Source organism: the organism of the source record quoted next, unplaced genomic scaffold (genome assembly GCF_019419815.1).
Source record: "Pyrus x bretschneideri cultivar Hongxiangsu unplaced genomic scaffold, Pyrus_bretschneideri_v1 Contig100, whole genome shotgun sequence".
Taxonomy (NCBI): Eukaryota; Viridiplantae; Streptophyta; class Magnoliopsida; order Rosales; family Rosaceae; genus Pyrus; species Pyrus x bretschneideri.
In genome coordinates, this window is record NW_025999392.1 from 260,639 (window position 1) to 274,944 (window position 14,306).

Here is a 14,306-nt window from a genome sequence, read left to right on the forward strand (position 1 = left end):
TTGGTTGAGAGTGCACACTTAATTATCATGCATAAATTGGATGCTAGGATATAAGGAAATTTCACCTAATCGTTATGGAATTATATTCACAAGTAGTAAAGGTTGATGATCTCAATCGCGTTAAGTAAATTCTTGGCATAAGTTTCAAGCAATCATAGTAACAAGTGCTTCGTCAATGCTTATGGTTTCCATAGAACTTAATGATTCTTGCTTGTATCTCTATTATGCAATCATGTAGGAGACTTGTGGGGAATGTTTTGGGTTGTTGTATGCAATCATCCAATTCAATAACGTTAGGAAAATCTGAGGGTTAATTAGTGCAATTCACGGTTAATCTGGGGCGTTGAGAATTCATGGTTTATTGAAAAGCAATTAGAAATCGTTTTGTGCTCAAAGTATAACATGTGTGGAGATGAACCCCTTAGCTAGCTTCCCATCCATTCAATTCCGTCAAATTCGTTTTTACAATCTGTTCTAATTCAAAAAGTTTGTTTTGTTTTTAAATTCGTCCAAAACCAATGCCCCTTTACTTTGTTGAGTCATAGTAGTTAGAAATCACTTTAGTTTGTGTTTTTAAGTGTCTTAGGTCAAGTTAAAACCAATTTTCGTCCAAAGTTGTGTCTAGTGTTCAAAACTACCCAGATTGTGTTTTTAAGGCAGTTTTGAGTGTTTTGGTGCTGTTTTGAGTCTTTTGGTTTGTTTTGGTGTTTTAAAGTTTAGTTTTGCATTCTTTGAGTCTAGTATAGTGTTTTAAACTTGTTTTTACGTATTTGAGTCAGTTTTCAAGTGATTTTGCAATCCCTTCTAATCCCCGGCCTAGAACGATCCCTACTTACATACTTACTACAATTGATAAAAAGAGGGTTAATTTGTGTGCTTATAATTATCACATCAAATTTTGGCGCCGTTGCCGGGGATTAGCAACTTTGCTAATCCCTTGGATTATTACTTCCTGTTTAGTTTTATTTTGTTTCTGTGTATATATTTTAGTTTTGTTTTGTTGATATTAGGTACTAGAGAAGCAAGACATGGCACTTGATAATGCTTCTCTTTTGTCACAGCTCATGGAAAGGTCCCAAATGCAAAGAGTTGGTACATTTGATCATAATCAATCAAGGAATGACGTGTTTTCCAATACTTACATTTCAGATTGGAGTGATCATTCAAACTCTATGTGGTGGGAACCTCAACATATTCAACAAGAAGGATATTGGCAGCCATATGAGGAGTTCTATTCAACGTCTATGCATCCACCACAACCTCATATACAATATGCCCAACCAAACTCAGGTTTGTCAATAGATTATAATCAAGTTCTTAATGAATTAATTTCTTTGGTGTAGGGCTCACAAAACCAAGTCAAGGAGGCTCAACAAGGAGAATATTGGCAACCATATGAGGAGTTTTATACAACACCTATGCAGCCACCACAACCTGCCCAAACAAATTCAAGTAAGTCTTTGTATAATGATACGGTTAGTAAGTTACTCACCAATTTGTCTCAGGGGTAAGAAGATCAAAACAAAGCAAATCAAGACAAAAGGTTGGACCACTTGGAAAAGCAAATTGGGCAGATAGCGGAGTTCGTAGGACAATTTCAAGACCAAGGCAAACTCCCTATTTCAACCATTGCAAATCCGAAGGAAGGATTTGAAACTGCCAAAGAAATCATCTTGAGAAGTAGCAAGAAGGTTGGAACAGACCCTAAACCATCAAAATCAAATTACAAGGAAGATGAAAGATTGCAATTTGAGGAAGAGGAACACACGCAACCTATGGCAAGGGTGGAAACACCTTTGTTGCAGGCACCTATTGCTCCTACGCCATCCAATTCAGGTAAGGTTGTTCCAAATTTAATTATTTCTAACCCCGTTCCACCGAATGTCCCTATTCCTTGCAAGATCATGCAATCCAAGGAAGAAGAGGGTGAGAAAGGCATCTTCGAATCCTTTCCAAAGAATCAAGAGCAAGATGTGACTGGGGAATGTCTAGAATTCATCAAAGAGGATATACTTGAGACAACAATTCGCAAAGAAATTGGATTTTATGACACAGGACAAGTCATAACTCTCAAAACACCAAATCTAGTTGAATTTTCTAGTCCTACAACTTTCGAAGGGGTGTTTATTCTTGAGTTTATGTCGGAGCACACAGATAAGCCATCTCCCCAAATTTCAATTTTGTTTTATACTAATATGTTGTTAATGATTCAGGCACCCACTCTACAATTTAAACCATTACCGGATCATCTCAAGTATCACCTCCCATTCAAAGATCAATTCCATGTCGTGGGTCCTAAGTGAGAAAAGAAGTTCTTCGTCCGGCTGCAAGACGTAAAAGAAAGCGCTACTTGGGAGGCAACCCAATACACTGAATAAAACAAAGCATCTTCATTGATCTACGAGAAATTTCAAATGAGTGCAAAAAAAAAAAAAAAAAAAAAAAAACTAAAAAAGAGAGAGAAAGATGGAGCCTTCACAAAGGTTGTTTACGTGAAGCCTCACTACGTGGCAAAACTCTAGGAGCGGGAGGCATCGGAGCAGGAGGCATCAAAGATAGATCATTCGAGGCCTCAATACTTGGTGGAACGCTAGATGACGCAGGAAAAAGGTGCCTCTGGAAGAAAGCTGCAAGCCTTTGACGGTCACTTTGAATTCGACCTTCAGATTCTTGCAGCTCATCAAGCTTCCTCTTCATGCCTGTCGAATAATTATTTGCAAGCACGTGCAAACTTCTATTCTCGTGCTTAAGCTGTTTGATCTTTTGCTTAAGATTTTCCACCTCCGCCATCAATGATTCAACTTGACGGGATCGAGCAAGTAGGCGTTAGCCCATGTTGGAAACAGAGCCCGCACACTGAACACTAAGAGCTAGGGACTTTTGAACGGCCAACTCATCGGACCGTCCTGAAAGTAGCTGACTATCTTTAGGAGTGAGGAGGTTTCGAGCTACTATTGTAGCTGTTGTTGCATCCGTCATCACGGAGTCTTCAACTGTAAGAGGGCCATTAGAAGATAAGAAAGACGGGCACCATACCTTACCCTGACGCGGCGCAACTGGATCACTGCTGAGACTCAAATCTAAGCAAATGTTAGATGGGTTAGATGGGTTAGCCATTTTTCAAGAAGTTAAAAGAGAAGGGTTGGATGGAGTAAAATCTCAAAGGGCCGGAGATGATTTTCACGAATGGGCAATCTTCCAAGTGTGCATGTTAGAGATGATCGATCACCTCTATAAAGGGAGATGCGACATAACCACCGATTCAAAATTGAAGAGACACCACTCTTCAAAGCTGGATTTTCCTGCGTAAAGTTCGCCAACTCTTCAGACACAATCTAGGCTTTTCAGATAAAGCGTGCAACTTTGTCAAAAGATCTCTGACAAAGTTGAAGACGCGTGGAGGCCGAGAATGCAGCTACACACTTTTGCCTACAAGCGTGGGTGACAAAGCCGCAATCCCGGCTTTTCAGATAACGCGTGCAACTTTGTCAAAAGATCTCTGACAAAGTTGAAGACGCGTGGAGGTCATTGCCGCATCCGCACTACTACTTGCCATTACAATTCCTATATACGTCAACATTCATGGCAAGGCATACACCCAAAAACGCATGACTTTTCTTCTCGGCCGAGAATGTAACTGCAACCAAACCTCTCAACATGCTCAGTTTTCTTCTTCTCTTGAGAACACCTATTCAACCATTGATGTACCCCCAAAGAACATACCAGATGCCTGGAGTACAGATGAGGCAGGAGGAAACGGTAGATCGAAGCATGTGGAGACAATCGCAACAAATATATGTGCTGATTCATTCGCTGCTTCTTCAAAAGCAAAAGTATCTCATATCATCAAGGGTGAAAGCAAAGGTATCCCATATCATGCTCTTTCCCTGTCTTTTCCTTTGTCCTTGTTCTTACTCGCATGGCAAAGTGAAAAGAGCAATCAGCCGGCCCTTGGAGTCAGTCTTCCGATCTGGAACCGACTACCTGGAATCTATTCCCTGGTTGCTTACCTAGCGTTGCTCTCGAGTAGTCGTCTTCAACGGTTGATACACTTCCAGAGAAGGGACCACATCTGCTTGGAGAACAGCTAAGACGAGTGACAATGAAACATCAATCTTGTGGATAGTCAGCAAATGCAACAACTGCATATGCTGAGTTATCCTCTAACCCTCTTCAATACGAATTGGAAAGATGGAACAAAGAAACAGGTCATCACCTCCACCTCGTGCTTGCCTGCCATGTGTCAGAATCCTCCAGCCCAGTTCAAGATTAGCCTGTGGAAAAACTCAAGATCAAGCCTCAATGCAATCACCAAGGAGAAGATGGAATTTACACTCCATAACCAGATTTGCGTCCCTAAACTCTTCTCTTTGTTAGATACATTATGCCATGTTAGTATGTTTAGTTGCTGTTTATGTGTTTACTTTTGTTTGGTGTGAATTTAGGCTTAAAACATTGAGGACAATGTTTGATTGAAGTGTAGGGGGGGTAACTAAGGATGTTGATGCAAATTCGTTGGATTTTATCACCCATAACTTCAAGTGTTGTTCCTTGCTGTTTTAAAATGTTTTTAAGCTGATTTGGAGTGTTTTAGTGTGTTTTGTTTTATAACTCCGAAAATCACATAAAATTTTAAAAACATGTTTTGAAAAGCCTAAAAAAAGTGTTTTGAGTCGCTTTTGTGTGTGTGTCTTAGGTACCTTCCAACGCAATGATGAGGATTTGGTTTTTAATTGCATGACTGTTAAAAAGAGTTATAAACATGAAGAAAAGTTTGATTTACTCTTGGTATATGCTTGGTTATGGTTATAATGTATGACTTCACATGCAATCATAAAAGAAAAATTAGTTTTTGTAACATGCTTGAAGGAAGAAACTCAAACAAACGCTACAACCTTGTGAGACTTGAGCCTAAACGTTATTTGGAGAGTTAAAATCTGTGCATTATTGTTTTCTAAAGTCGTTGCATGATCTCATTATTCTTTGCTTGGTTACTACTTAGAAGGCGTTTCATCATATAGTTCCAAATGCTAGATCTCATGCCCATTTCATTCAAAGCATGTTATTGATTTGCATAACACATATTCAAGAAGAAGTTGTGTAGTGACCACCACCAAAGCCAAATTGCCGTGTATCCTACTTCATTATATGTTTAAGTTAACCTCATTGAGCCTTGTTAAGCTTACATTCTTTGTTAACCCACACTATCCTCACCTAGCCTAGATTAGGACTTTCCATACCCTTATTCTTGAAGCATAGCAAAACATGATTTGAATTGAACTCCCTTTGATTAATGTTTGGAAGAAACCAAGTGTGGGGGAAGTAGGTTTCATGTGAGTTAGTGTGCCATAGGCACGGGTGGAAAAGAAAATAAAAAAATAAAAAAAGAAAAAAAGAAAAAGAAAAAAGAATTTCGTGGAAAAAGAAAAAGAAAAGAAAAAGTTGTGAAAAGAAAAAAAAAAAAAAAAAAAGAGTATGAAATAAATGAAAATAAGTTCACATGTTTGTGGTAGTTGAGGAAAGGGTCCAAAAATGTTGAATATGGCCCTGAGTGTTGCTTAGTTCTTCCCTTTGTGTTAAAAGTTGATTTCTGTGTTTTAAAGTGAGTTCTAAGTTTCGATTTCATTACTTTGCTTGTTATTGCTTTAAGAACCTTTGTTTCCCTCTATCTTTCCATTGTTAACCAATACCCTAAGCCCCATTACAACCCTTGACTTCTATCTTGAGTGTTGTGCACTTCAATTTGTGGAGTTTGAAGTTGGTATGAGCATATGGTGTCACTGGTTCTCGCATCTAAGTAGTAGCATTCCATTCATGAGATCATATCTAAACATGTTTATTAACTCCAGAAATTGCTTTCTTTGTGATATATATATATATATATATATATATATATATATGTGAGTGTTCTTTTCATGTTTACATCAATCTTCTCACATATAACTAGATTAGGGTGTGTAGTTAGAAATTCTGAGTGAAAATTGAGGGCATATCTTGTAAGGAATTGAGCAAATTCTCTAAGGCATGATACTACATTCAAAACATGGTTTTAAATGCTTAATTGTGAACTAGTATGTGGTGACTATGATTAAGAATGTACTTAAGTGTGAAGATGACTTAAATCTGTGGAGATAACGATTTTTAACATGTCTTGTGCATTGGAAATCCCTGAGGCAACGTTGGAAGGTTTAGATTGTCTTTTCATTGTTTTGTTTGATTTGGTTTTGTTTAGTTTGTTTGTTTTGCTCGAGGACTAGCAAAAGCTAAGTGTGGGGGAATTTGATAGGAGCATATTTATGCGACTTAATTGGCTTGTTCTCATGCATTTACGTTGTGTTTCTTTAGTTATTTTAGTCCTTTATGCCATTTTCGTGTGTTTCTAGGTTCATATGGCTAAGGAAGCAAAAAGGTGCATTTTGGAGCATTTCGGAGCACTTTTGGGCACAAATTGGATAGCTTATGCTTGGAGCAAAAGGAATGGACGAAATTGAAGAGTTGATGTCGCAAGGATTCCTACTATGACAAGGATTCCTACTACGATGAGGATTCCAATTACGAGATAGTTTCCAAATTGAAGGAGGTTTCCCACTCACATGAGGATTCCTAGTTGGACGAGGATTCCTAATCACACAATGATTCCTACTTGAAGTAGGAAAGTTAAGCCAAAGTTTCCTATTTTGGTTGACCTTTCCTAAATCAAGAACGCTCTAAGTTTTAGCACTTAAGATGGCTCCCGAGCACCCTTGGACAACAAACAAAGGTTCTTTGCAAATTTTCCCTTCCTTGCCGTGCAAAGAAGGTGGTTTCCCTTTCTTTGTGCAAAGTTCCCTATTTTTCACATGTGTTAGGACCTTTCCCTTATTCTAACACCTCTTGTTTGGTGCCTTACCTTTCCCTAAACCTTATGCCGCACCTCCCCTTATGTTTCCTGATTTCAAACTCTTATTTCCTAGTTTAATTCACTTTCCTAGTTCTAAAACTTTCCCTAAAGTCCTAATTTCTGATTTCTTGCAAGGAATTGACTTTTCCTTCCTTCTTTTGCACCAATTTCGTTTCTTACCTTAAATCCCCTTTCCTTGCTGTGCAAGGGGTTTAATTTCTAATTCCTTGCAAGGCAAGGACATTCCCTATTTGTTTAAATTCGTGCATCCCCTTTTTCTGAAATTATTTGGACTTTATTCACTTACCTTTTCTATTTAGACTAGGAAATCTGAATTCAAACTTAATTAGGTATGTTATTAACTTCCTAAAACACATATATTCATTCATTCACCATTCACGCCAGAAATTCATCCCTTCTCTATAACACATCCATACTTCACCATTCTTCATATTTTCTGCCCAAAAATAAGCCTTGAAGTCCCCTACATCCATCCCTATCCTAAACACATCATTCTACACCATCCATAACCCCCAAAACTCACAACAAACCCTTGTGCCGCAACAAAGAGGAGGAGAAGAGGGCTTAAACGTTCATACAATTCAAGTTTGAGTTGTTGGAATTTTTAGGTGTTTTCTCTCCTTGATATTCAATGATTAAATTTACTTATCTTTGTCTTGTACGTATGAGGAACTAAACCCCCTCCTTGGCTAGGGGGGATTCGAAATACATGTTTATGCTTGCGATATGATTTGATTACTTCTAATTGCGTTTCATAAGTTGTGAATTCAATTTACTTATCTATGTGAGTTACATTGATTTGTGTATGTTGGTTGAGAGTGCACACTTAATTATCATGCATAAATTGGATGCTAGGATATAAGGAAATTTCGCCTAATCGTTATGGAATTATATTCACAAGTAGTAAAGGTTGATGATCTCAATCGCGTTAAGTAAATTCTTGGCATAAGTTTCATGCAATCATAGTAACAAGTGCTTCGTCAATGTGATAGGGGCATATTTATGCACCTTAGTTTAGCTTGTCTTGTGCATTTAAACTATTTTTCCTTAGTAAAGTAGTCTTTTAAGCTAGTTTTATGTATTTTCAGGATTTAAGGGCAAAGTATGCAAAAGGATGCATTTCGGAGCCTTTTGGAGCAAATTAGAGCTTGGAATGGATATCATATGCTTGGAGCCAAGAGGATGGACGAAATTATTGCAGCCACCAATCACCCTAGCTGTCACTCACATGCTTTCCCATTCTATAATTCACCCACATGCTCTCCCATCATCATTCCACACCTCCATTGCAGCCACCAACCAACCTAGCTGTCACCCACATGCTCTCCCATCATCATTCCCTCTTTAATCCATTCAGCCACATGCTTTCCCATTTGATTATTCAGCCACATCCATGCACTCTTCATGATGGCAGCCACATTCTCTCCCTAGCTGTCATATTCCATCTTTAATCATTCATCCACCTATAAATAAACATCCATTGCAGCCACAAACCATTCATTCATTCACCATTCACGCCAGAAATTCATCCCCTCTCTATAACACATCCATACTTCACCATTCTTCATATTTTCAGCCCAAAAATAAGCCTTGAAGTCCCCTACATCCATCTCTATCCTAAACACATCATTCTACACCATCCATAACCCCCAAAACCTATCCTTAGACCTTGTGCCGCAACAAAGAGGAGGAGAAGGGCCTAAACATTCATACAATTCAAGTTTGAGTTGTTGGAATTTTTAGGTGTTTCTTTTCCTTAATTTCAATGTTTAATTTCAATTCTCTTTGTTTTGTGCGTATGAGGAACTAAACCCCCCCTTGGCTAGGGGGGGATTCAAAATACATGTTTATGCTTGCAATATGATTTGATTACTTCCAATTGCGTTTCATAAGTTGTGAATTCAATTTACTTATCTATGTGAATTACATTGATTTGTGTGTGTTGGTTGAGAGTGCACGCTTAATTATCATGCATAAATTGGATGCTAGGATATAAGGAAATTTCACCTAATCGTTATGGAATTATATTCACAAGTAGTAAAGGTTGATGATCTCAATCGCGTTAAGTAAATTCTTGGCATAAGTTTCATGCAATCATAGTAACAAGTGCTTCGTCAACGCTTATGGTTTTCATAGAACTTAATGATTCTTGCTTGTATCTCTATTATGCAATCATGTAGGGGACTTGTGGGGAATGTTTTAGGTTGTCGTATGCAATCATCCAATTCAATAATGATAGGAGCATATTTAGGCGACTTACTTAGCTTGTTTTCGTGCATTTATGTTGTTGTTTCTTAGTTCTTTAAGTGTTTTAAGTCATTTTCGTATGATTTCAGGTTCTAAGGGCTAAAGGAGCAAAGAAGTGCATTTTGGAGCCTTTTGGAGCATTTTTGGGCCAAGAATGGATAGCTTATGCTTGGAGCCAAAGTGTTGGACAAAATTGAAGCTTTGTGTGCACTTTAGAACATAAAACAAAGGGCCTAGCCCAATCAAACAAAGCCTTAGAACCAGAAATTCCCATGCCAACACATAAACAAAGCCCTTTGCCATGCATCACATGCATTCACACACATTTACACAAACAATAAGTCAATGCCGTGACTTCACATTGCATTTCCAGCATGCATTCACATGCATTTTCAGCACAATTCTATCCCATTGCCGTGGCCTTCACTCACCTTTCCAACTTTCCAACCTTTCCACATGTTATTTCACCAAACACCACTCATTGCCGTGTATCCCAATCCCATTCCAGCATGCATTCACATGCAATTCCAGCATGCATTCACATGCATTTTCAGCTACATATTCACCCACATACACTTTAATCATTCAACACATGCATTCACACACCAACAACCATTTTGTGCCGTGCATTTCATCACCTTTCCAGCTTTCCCTTTCAATTCCAGCATGCATTCACATACAAAAATAGCACCATTCATTTTGTGCCGTGCATTTCATCACCTTTCCAGCTCTAACTCTTCATCATTGCAGCCACAAACACCTTAAACAAACAGCTATATACATCTCCACTCCTCCTATAAATACCCTTGCATTCCATTCACCAAATCATCTCATTTTCCATTGTAATACACAACACAAACACTTCCCCTTCCATTTCTGTGCAGTTTTTCTCCTCCATTGCAGCCACTATCCAACCACTTCCCATCCCTCCAAAACACTTCATACCATCACACAACCTATCCTTAAACCTTGTGCTACAACAACGAGGAAGAGAAGAGTGCCTAAACGTTCATACAATTCAAGTTTGAGTTGTTGGAATGTTTAGGTGTTTCTTTGATTTCAATGTTTCATTTTAATTCTCTTTGTTTTGTACGTATGAGGAATGGAAAAGAAGAGTGCTTAAACGTTCATACAATTCAAGTTTTGAGTTGTTGGAATGTTTAGGTGTTTCTTTGATTTCAAAGTTATGAGGAACTAAACCCCCTTTAGCTAGGGGGTGATTCGAAACTATGTTTATATTTGCAATATGAATTGATTAACTTTCGTTGGAATTTCATAAGTTGTGGATTCAATTTGTTTAACCGTTTGATTGATAACTTATTTATGAATGTTTATTAAGAATGTGCGCTTAATTTTCATGCATAAATATGACGCTAGAATATAAGTGAATTTCACCTAATCGTTATGAACTTATATTCACAAGTAGTGGAGGTTGCTTATAAACAATCGCGTTAAATGAATTCTTGGCACGAGTTTCATGCTCATCATAGTAACGAATGCCTCGTCAACACTTATAGTTTTCATAATGCTTAATGATCTTTGATTGTATCTTTATTGTGCTGTTCACGTAAAGGACTTTTGGAGAATGTTGTAAATTGCGTTGCGCAAACCCATCCAATTCATTAACTTAAGGAAAACTTAACGGTTAATTTAAGCGGACCTAATTAATCCGGAGTGTTGAGTTTCATAATTTATCGAAAGACCAACTGAGAATCAATCTTGTATGCAAGTATAACATGTGTGGAGAAGAACCCCTTAGCTAGCCTTCATTCCATTCATTCTATCACAAATTCATATTTACATTCTGCTTAGTTTATTAACTTGTTTTGTTATTTCAATTTTCGTCAAATCAAAACTCTCCCCCCCCCCTTTACTTTCTTGTTCTTTAGTGCTTAGAATTTGTTTAGTTTATGTTTTAAAGTATTTTGAATCAAGCCATAATCTTAAATTCGTCCAAAATTAGTTTTGAGTCTTTTGGTTTGTCTTAATGTTTTAAATTTTAGTTTTGCATTCTTTGAGTCTAGTATAGTGTTTTTAAACTTTATTTTACGTTTTTGAGTCAGTTTCCAAGTGATTAACAATCCCTCCTAATCCCCGGTCCAGAACGATCCCTACTTATACCTGATAGGAGCATATTCATGCGACTTAATTAGCTTGTTCTCGTGCATTTATGTTGTGTTTACTTAGTTATTTTAGTGTTTAAGGCCATTTTTGTGTATTTTCAGATTATAAGGCCAAAGTGTGCAAGAAGATGCAAATTGGAGCCTTTTGGAGCAAAAGAGGAATGAATGAGTTGAAGACGTGAAGAAACGACGAATTCCTATGCCAACGATGAATTCTTACCAAAACGAGGAATCCTACTCAAACAAGGTTTCCTATTTTAGGAAAGTTAACCCTAAGTTTCCCGTTTTGGTAACCTTTCCTAATCTTAAACATCCGTATTTTCTTGCCACTTTGAATTCCTTGTAGGCGCTTTAGGACACAAAACCAAGGCCCTAGCCACACCCTTTAATCTTTCCCTCTTTAATTTCTGATTTTATTTCCTAATTCTAGAAGCCTTTGAATTTATTTTCGTTAATAAAAATAAGCTAGGGATTAATTTCTGGAACAAAAACATTTTTCAAACCCTAGGTTCTACCATCTTAGCCGCATCTCCCATTGCTCCATTATTCATATTAGCCACCATAAAATAATTTCCATTTAGGCCATTCACTCCATCATTAACCTTTTTATTTTCTATTTACCATGCAGCCACTTCCACATTTAAACCATCCCATTATTCTTCTCATAAGCCGTGGGTTCCCATTGTCCATTTTTTTAATCAACCACTTTTTCCCATTTTTCTACCATCATCCGTGCAGCCCATTATCCCATTAATCTAACCTAAGCCGCTGCCATTGATGGATTTCATAAAAAAAAACCTAATTCCCTTAAACAAAAGCCGTAGCCACCATATTTATATATTTTCTTCTTAGCCGCATTTGGCCCATTTTTTCCACCCTAATCCGTGCACTACCAATGATCTTCCCCCATCTTCATGCAGCCACCATTTGACCCTAATATTCTCTCCATAATTCCATCCATTCGCCCCCCCTTAAGCCGCATCCTAATTAAATTCATTCCAGCCGCAACACACCATTCACCCTAATTCCAAAACCATTCTAGCCGCAGCCTTCCTTCACACTTTCCACCACCATACAAACCTTCACACATCACCCCATAGCCGTGCCTTTTCTCCACCCTTCCAGCCACCATAAATCCATCCCTAAACCCGCAAATCATCCACCAACACCATTTAACCTCACTGCCGCAGCAAGGAGAAGAGGAATGAGGACTTAGACGCGCAGAAATTCAAGTGGATTCGTTGGGCGTTCTAGGTGTAATCGTTCCTTTGTTCTTTATGTTTAAATTCAATTTTATTTTTCTTTTTGTGACTATGAGAGGCTAAATCCCCCTAGTTAGCTAGGGGGTGATTCGAAACCATGTTTATGCTTGCAATATGAATTGATTACTTTCGGTTGGAATTTCATAAGTTGTGGATTCAATTCGTTCATCTATTTGATTGATAACTTATTTGTGTATGTTGATTGAGAGTGCACGCTTAGTTTTCATGCATGAATATGATGCTAGATTATGAGGGAGTTTCACCTAATAGTTACAATCTTATAATCACAAGTAGTGAAGGTCGCTTGAAAACGATCGCGTTGAATGAATTCTTAGCATAAGTTTCATGCAATTCATAGTAACGAATGCTTCGTCAATGCTTATGTTTTTCATAGAACTTAATGATTCTTGCTTGTATCTCTATTATGCAATTCATGTAGGGAACTTGTAGGGAATGTTTTGGGTTGTCGTATGCAATCATCCAACTTAATAACTTGTGGAAAAACTGAGGGTTAATTAGTGCAATTCACGGTTAATTTGGGGCATTGAGTTTCATAATTTATCGAAAGACCAACTGAAAATCAAAGTGTATGCAAGTGTGACATGTGTGGAGAAGAACCTTCTAGCTAGCATTCATTCCATATTTCATCACATTCATATTTAAATTCTGCCTTTAAATTACAATCGTTGCATTTAGTTTATTTTCGTCAAAACCACAATCCCCCTTTACCTTAGTGTCTAATTTAGTTAGAAAGTGTCTTAATTTGTGTTTATAAGTGTTTTGTATTCTTTGAGTCTTTTGATTTGTTTGAGTGTTTTTATTGTTAGTTTTGCATTCTTTGAGTCTAGTTTAGTGTTTCAAACTTTATTTTACGTTTTTGAGTCAGTTTCCAAGTGATTTTGCAATCCCTCCTAATCCCCGGTTAAGAACGATCCCTACTTATTTATATACTACAATTGTCACAAGAGGGTTTTAATTTGTGTGCTTACTTAGTTCGCATCAAATTTTTGGCGCCGTTGCCGGGGATTAGCAACTTTGCTAATCCCTTGGTTCTTTTCTTTTTGGTTTAGTTGTTTTCATTTTAGTTTCTAACTTAGTGTTGTTTTCTTTGTTTGTTGTTACTTTTGATATTTGATTTAGTTCTCTTTCTTTGATTTTAGGTACTAGAGAAGTAAGATATGGATTTTGCTAGCATTCAAGCTCAATTGGCAAATCTTACTTCTCAATTGTCGCCGTATGCCGAAAGGACCACAATGCAGAGTGTCCCTACATTTGGTGCTTCATATAGGCAAGGATTTCAAGCCAATCAATGTCCACAAAGAGATTGGAGGGATCATTCAAACTCTATGTGGTGGGAAGCTCAACAAGTTCAACGTGAAGCATATTGGCAGCCATATGAGGAGTTTCATTCAAGACCTATGCAGCCACCACAACTTCATATGCAATATGCTCAATTAAATTCAAGTTCGTCAATAGATTATAATCAAATTCTTAATGAATTAAATTCTTTGGTGCAGGGGTCACAAAATCAAGCCAAGGAGGCTCAACAAGAAGCATATTGGCAGCCATACGAGGAGTTCTATTCAAGCCCTATGCAGCCACCACAACCTCATATACAACCTGCCCAAACAAATTCAGGTGCGTCTTTGTATAATGATACGCTTATTAAGTTACTCACCAATTTGTCTCAGGGGCAAGAAAATCAAAAGAAAGCAATGCAAAATCGAGACCAAAGGTTGAACCACTTGGAAAAGCAAATTGGGCAGATAGCGG